Below are 7526 nucleotides of genomic sequence, written 5' to 3'. Positions count from 1 at the left end.
GAGTCTTCTAGAGAGCCTGCTTCACCTTCTTATATGCCACATCCATGCTTTCAACATACCTATCCACTTCAAAAATCTCATCTTTTTTATGCAAGATAGATGGAACTTTCCTGCCTCCTTCCACTATTTCAAAAGGAGCTTTTCCAATGGAAGTATGCACAGTATTAGTGTAGAAACTGCTCCCATTGTGTCTTATGCTCGGACACAGCATTTCAGCAAATCAAGAGCAGTCAAATTAGCCTCTTCGGACTGCCCATCTAACTGAGGATGGAAAGAAAATAAAAATCTCAGCGTAGTGCCCATATTTTCGAAGAGCCCTCTCCAAAAGAGACTCGTCATGCACGGATCTCTATCACTTAGGATAGACTGAGGCATCCCATGGTATTTGAAAATGTTCTGCATGAACAACTTTGCCAGCTGTAATTTTCTTCCTTACTGGAATGAAGTGTGCCTGCTTACTGAGCCGGCATATAATAGTCCAAAGACCCGTAGGCATCCTAGGAAGATCGAATATAAAATCCATGGTAATGCTTTCCCACGGTCTATCTAGGATTGGCAATGGCTGCAACAATCCAGGTGTGTTCTGCTTGTCAAACTTGACCTTCTGGCAGATGATGCATGTTTTGACAAAAGCATCCACATCCCGTCTCAAAGCTCCTGAGGCTTCCTTGCCAATGCATCAGCCACCACATTCTTTTTACCTTCCACATGCACTATCTGAAAGTGGAATATGAATAAGAAATTGGCCCATTGCATATGCTTCTCAGATAACTTCGTTTGAGTGAGGAAATATCTCAAATATTGACGATCTGTCTGCACTATGAAATCAGCCCCAAGGGTGCTTCCATGTAGCAAGGGCATGAATTACAGCCAGCAATTCCTTCTCATAAATGCCCATATGTCTCTCATCATCCTGCAAAATTCTACTCTCATAGGCTATTACCCGTCCTTCCTACATATTTTCTAAGGTCATCGGTTTGGTTCCGTGGGGTCATCCTTTAAAAACTAACCCCCTAGAGATCCTTCAAAATATGTATCCTGGTGGGTCAATAAAACCCTCCGCTGTGATATGTAAGAAGTGATCTCTGTAGAAGCTAAGCTTCACTGGGAGTTCACTCAGTTGCAACCAAGTCCAAAAAGTGTGTAGCTGTAGTAGATCCTCACGGATAACCTTGTTGACCTCGTGTGATAAGAGAGGAGAGAACGGAGCATCCATGCTATACTGGAAGGGAGGTGGTCTATCCATGTGGAGCCCCAGTCGCTCAAACCATCTCTCTGTACGTGCATACCAGCACCTCTGATCTCCTCCTGCTAGAAGTGCCATAGAAGAGGATAGAGCTATCCATGGTAGCCTACTACGCCCCGAGGTATAATCCCCATATTCCCTAACTCGGTACAGATATGTGATGACCTGAAATGCAGCATCTAGCTGTAAAGGGGGTGACCCAAACTCAGCCTGAATGATCTGGTGAGAAACGGATGACTTACCACGCATCATTCGTGATAACATGAGAACCTGTAGCCGCTCCACACGGGCCCACCCTGTATCCGACAAGTCTGGCCCCTAACAAGGGTTGTCGTACATCCCCGCTGGGCGAGCTAAGGAGTCAAAAAGCAACCCCTTGATGCGTGGATCCTAAAAGTGTGAGCGGAAGCACTACCTGTCTAGCCTGGCCAGTGAGGCATACCCTCTACTCAAGCTTGCCTGCATCGCAGGTCTCATAGTGAAGCTCGGTCCGGAGAAGATAACCCCAAGATAAGTATATGATGAAACTATCTCAACAGATGACCCCGCAAATGTGAACTGCTCCTGACGCATGATGGCTCGAGACATATTGAAGATCATGACCTTGGTTTTACCCAGGTTGACCTTCAAATCATGGGACCCACAAAAGGACTGTAGTGCGTCTAGGTGTCTCTGAAGCCCCTCTGCTGAGGAAGACAAGAGAGCCACGTCATTTGCATAGAGCAAAATCTGGATCAGCGTGTCCGCAAGAGAGCAACCTACATCCCCCTGTGTCTGCATCATTGTCTCAAGCTCGTCAATGTAGAGGCCACACAAGGTAGGCGACAAAGGACACCCTTGTTTGACCGCGATGGTACTCATGATCTCGTCTGTCCACCCGGATCCTGCCCAAACTCTGCCAGAAACTCTCGTAAAGTGCCATGACAGCCCAAATGATCCCCTGGTCATAACCCAAGTCCTGTAGGCGCTGTCCACCCGGATCCTGCCCAAACTCTGCCAGAAACTCTCTCGTAAAGTGCCATGATAGCCCAAATGATCTCCTGGTCATAACCCAAGTCTTGTAGGCGCCGTATGAGGCGGACTCTCAGGACCGTGTCAAATGCCTTGCGGAAATCCGCAAAGCAACAATAAACCCTCTGCTTCTGTGACCTCGCCTCCTCGATGATACATCTGAGCGTGAGAGCAGTATGCTACAGATGTTGCTTTTGCACGTATTTATGATCAGCTTGTAGAGGGCAACAGGCATGATCATTACACACTTAAGGAGGGATTTATGATGATGCATGGAAAGCTATGTGTAACATAGCCATTGAGGCATAAGGTGCTCACTGAAAGTCATGCCCCACCGTATGCAAGGCATAGGGGTATTGAGGCTACAGTCAAAGCAATGGAGCACTACTTTTATTGGCCTTCACTACAAAAGGATGTTGAGGCTTATATCAGGACATGCATCACTTGTCAAAAGGCGAAGTATGACAGGCAAAAACAGCCCGGTTTACTTCAGCCTTTGCCTATACCAGTTAGACCATGGCAAAGTATCGCCATGGATTTTGTTTTTTATCTCCCTCGCACTCCTTCTGGTCATGATGGCATTTGGACCATAATTTGCAGATTCAGGAAGATGACTCATTTCATTCCAGTAATGGAAGAAGATGACTTCAGAGCAGATGGCAAAGGAGTTCTTAAAATCTGTTTTCAAGTATCATGGGATGCCTGAGTCTATCGTGAGCGATAGAGATCCACGGATGACCAGCATGTTCTGAAGAGTTTGTTTAAAGACATGGGAACCTCACTGCTGTTTTCATCTTCTTATCATCCACAGTCTGATGGTCAATCAGAAGAGGCAAATTCTACAACTTTGGATTTGCTCCGATGCTGTGTTTGAGCACAAAACAAAGTGGGAATAGTACTTGCCACTGATTGAGTATGCATACAACAATACAGTGCACTCTTCCAGGGGTAAGGCACCATTTGAAATAGTGGAAGGAGCGAGGAAGGTTCCTCCTATCTTGCATAGAAAATTTTTGTGGCAAATGAGTATGTGGAGGATTTGCGGGCAGCCTATGAAAAGGTTAAGTATGCCCTCCAACACAGCCAAGATAAACAGAAAAGAGCTGCGGATAAGCATCGTAGGGACTTGGTTTTCACTGAAGGTGATCAAGTGTTGCTGCGTTTTCTTAAAGCAAGCCTCAGGAGCAAGAAAGGGAAGGTAAAGCTGTACACTAAGCTGAATATGAGGTACTACGGACCCTTCCAAGTTCTTGAGAAGATCAATGAGGTAGCTTACAGGTTGAAGCTACCTGAGTAATGGACCATCCACAATGCTTTCCATGTTAGCTTGCTGAAGCCTTTTCATGGAGAAGTGCCACAAGATATGCCAGTTGAAGAGCAACCTGAAGTTGATGACAAGATGAGGTCTTGATTCCTGAGCAGATTGTGGCACATAAGGAACAGAAAGTTAATGGTAAAGTGGCCAGACGTTTTCGTGTGAAGTGCAAGAACTATCCTGCGAACGATGCGGTTTGGATGGAAGAGAGTGAATTGGCAGATTCACCTCAGATTTACAGCTCTACCTTCAGGCATTTGGTCTCGAGCCTACTGCGGTAGTCTCTCATGCCGGTTCAGCAAAGCATATGTCTGGAGCATTACCGGATGCTCATGGGGGCGGTGGCACCTCCGCACCCACAGTGCAGATAGGCTCACAGGATATTTAGAGGTCACTTGGTGACACTGCGGTTTCACCCAAGGCACTGATGCTCACAGTGTTTCTACCATGAGACTTCTATGATGAGTGATCATGACACTCCACTTGGTTGATACACTAACATACGGATGGATCTGCAGTCCTGTATGTACATTGTATTTTTGGTACTTCATGTGATGTTGTACTATTGATTATAAGTTGTTTTATGCCTATTGTGACACCCTTTCCTATTTGCTGTAATTTTGGGACAGCAAACAAGATAGTTTGCTGTTTCAAGAGGGGGGTATGTCACAGGGACGTGGTGGTGATGGTGAAGTGTGTAAACTAACTGTCACTGAATTTGGCCTAGGGTACCAAGCTAGGGGCCTTAGTTAATGCCCAAAAGGTACCTATGATTTTATGTGCAACAAGTGCAACTCCTGGTGCTATTAGAGTGGTTTCATTTTCTAAGGTCATTGGTTTGGTTCAATGGGGTCATCCTTTAAAAACTAACTCCCTAGAGATCCTTCAAAATAGGGTCATTGGTTCCTTGCACTAGGGTCATGGTGTGCCATCTGACCCCCTAGGGGCATTAAAAATCCCACGCCTCATTTTGCTTAGGTGTCTGCTAGTGGCCTATCTGCTTGCCTTGTGTCACCTCTGGAAGCCCCTGGATCCCTTCCTTGGCTCTCCTTTCTGGTTTGAGACTTCACCCCTACCAGAGCAGCCTCATTCTCTTCATGGCGACCAGAGCAGCCTCATTCTCTTCATGGCGGATTTCTGCAGCTCTCCCTCTGCTTGCGGAAGTCGATTTTCGAGCTTTCTTCGCAACAGTTCTCCTCCCCTTGGTGCCCTCTCTTGCTGGCATGCTTCCGGGGCCTGGACGCCTTCATTCTGGGCCACTTTTGAAGCTGTTTTCCACTTTCTTCGCGACAAAAGTTCTCTTTTTCTGAATCTGAAGCCATATTCATGGACGCCTCTCTTCCTACTCCTGCCTGGAGCAAGGTGCACTGAAAACGGAGCTGTTTGTAGGCTGAAAACACTATTCTGGTGGACGAATTCTTGGCTGATCTGCTACAGCTTGCTGTATGCACTTTTCTCTGATCTTTTCTGGTGTTGGAAGACACTCCTAGACAGCTCTCTCTTACCAAAGTTTGCTGTCCGCTTCTCATGCTACTTCTGGAGCTGTTTTGGGCTGAAACAGGCTCTTTTTGTTGGCTGAACTCTCATCTTCCCTTTCTACTCTTTGCTACAGCTATCTTTACTGAGTTCCTGCTAGGTTGGATGCCCTGCCGTTGGCCCGGGAGAGGATTGGGGCACTGGTTGTGATACTCTCTTCCTAGGGGTGCAGTGGTTGGCCTTGGGCTCGGTAATGGTTTGGAAATGGGTAATGCATTGCTTGGTGCGCTGTCAGACTGGTCTACTTGTGATTATGCATGTCTACTGAAAGGAACCAAGGTAATAGCACTGGGAGTTGGTCACTAGCACAACCACGGGTTGGCGTTGTACTGGGTTGCACCTGCGGGTGAGCTCATGAAGGGAGTCCCTTTGTATCTTTGAGCTAACCAGTTTAAATAAATACCGCAAGGGGTGCCAAGTGTTGGGGCCAACAGGTGTCACTCTCTATGTTTCTGAGTAGGGACATTCTAGGCTCCCTTGTCTTGAATGGTTCCATGATGCTGTGTAATGAAGTTCTATGCTTTGAGTTTGGTTTGTGAACAAAGGCAATCAATTAAGTTGGCTGTATTTTCATCTTTGTGAGATAGTAAGAGACAGATACACTGCCCTTAGTGATCTAAGGCCGGTTACAAGGGCACATGCCTATAAGAGCTAACCGGCAAGAGAGCTTCCCAGAACTTTTTGTTCTACTCTTTCAAGTTATGACAATGAGCTGCATCCACCTTGTGCCATGCTGTTGTAACATCTACCTCAAAGGTAGTGGTCAACCAGGTAACTGAAAACACCTTCTTAAACTAAACCCAACTCGTGGGTGCTCTATTTTGGAGCAGCAAATTTGTCCACCACTATAGAGCATTCCCCTTCAAGAAGGTGGCTGCCTTTCGCATTTTAGATGACTTAGTAAAGTTTCCTACTGAGAAGGCTGCATCAAACTGCTACACAAAAGTTAAAGCCTTCGGCCTGTCCTGAGCCCCATTAAAGGTCTCAAACTTAACTGCTGTACCACCCTCTTTGTAATCTTTTACCTTCCCTTTGGGTGCCAGATTATCATACACAGGTGGCGGCAAAAATGGAGATTGAATTGTGTTCCCTCTAGCCTGTCCTGCATTACCACTACCCATTAGAGGTTTGTCAAACCTACCCCAGGCATACCAAACATACCTGTACGAGCTCCAAAGGTTCCTGTCCTTCCACTTTGCATTCCTGGCTGCATGCCAATATTGCCATACATCATGTTGGGCATTGAAGGCTGCATTTCCCCAAATACATTGCCTTGCATCCCTTGCATCCCAGGCTGTAAACCAAGAGGGTAATTATTAAGCATTCCTTGACCATCATTAACTTGACCAGCCATTGCTTGAAATACTGAACCCCCACCGAAATACCCCGAATGCATAAAGGGTCGGGAAAGAGCTTGCTGCCCTTGATTTTGATTTTGAAAATCAGCCCCTTGGCCATGCATAACCATACCATGACCTTGAAAGGGCTGCTGCCCTGCAACTCCCTGTACATTTGGCATTACTAAGAGCCACTTCAGCTACAAAGCGCTCCGAAGGATCTAGAGAGCTTAAAAATTACTTTACACAGCAACCCAGATCGACAGGCACAACTGCCATGCAGCTGAGAGAAGAGTATAGTCAAAATGAACACCACTAAGAAGCTTAAAAAGAAACATCGATACAAACACAGCTGAAAGGAGAGGAAATGGTGGGCAGATCCCCTTGTACTATCCTCACTTTCATTCAAGCCTTGTAGAGGAGAGGACTACAGTGGAATCTAGGGACTACAGTTTTGCAGCCCTTAAGCAGAGCAATAGGTAGGTGCAGCAATTGGCAAACTATATAGCCTTATCTTTTGTACTTGAGCAGGGCAAATTCTATGACGCTATAGTTATTGGCCGCACTATACTACTTTGCTTTGTATTTCCCCATTCATTCCCTCGTGCAATTGAGAGTAGAGTGGCTTTAGGAGTACAGTGAGATCCTTTACCCCCAATTGTCTGTTGGAATTGTCACCTCCCCATCTGTAAGCCCCCAAATGAGGAGAGCGTGGGGGAGGGAGACCTAGGGTAGGATGTGCCCAAAGAGAGATTACCTGGATGTGTGGATCTAGGACAGATCTGAAGCATTCATGGTTGGCGGTGTGTCCCAGGTAAAAGGCGCGATGATATCAGCAGTGTATGGAACTGTACGGCACTGGAGAAGAGCCTGGCAGAGGGCAGAACCAGCAGGACAGAAAGGCACTGACATGGCGGGGGATGGAGCAGCACATGGCAGCCCATATGGAGGGCTGGTTGGGCTGGGCAAAGCCAGCCAACCAGGCCCTATCTAGGGCTGGCCAAGGGCTCAGCCCTTGCATGGAAGTGTGGGCCAAAGGCCCTAGAAAAGAGGGCCCCAAAGGGGCATTTATAGGCAGACC

The 7526-nt window shown here is 46.8% G+C and overlaps 1 pseudogene; it reads left to right on the top strand.

The window, feature by feature from the left end:
- The first annotated feature begins 3026 nt into the window (after nt 1-3026).
- LOC147899673 (uncharacterized) lies at nt 3027-3960 on the top strand (annotated as a pseudogene).
- Nucleotides 3961-7526: the final 3566 nt, after the last annotated feature.

The sequence above is a fragment of the Dipteris shenzhenensis genome, chromosome 8, assembly GCF_047967505.1.
Source record: "Dipteris shenzhenensis isolate YYH24624 ecotype China chromosome 8, Dip_SZ_1.0, whole genome shotgun sequence".
NCBI classification, from domain to species: Eukaryota; Viridiplantae; Streptophyta; class Polypodiopsida; order Gleicheniales; family Dipteridaceae; genus Dipteris; species Dipteris shenzhenensis.
This window is presented reverse-complemented; position numbering and strand designations above follow the sequence as displayed.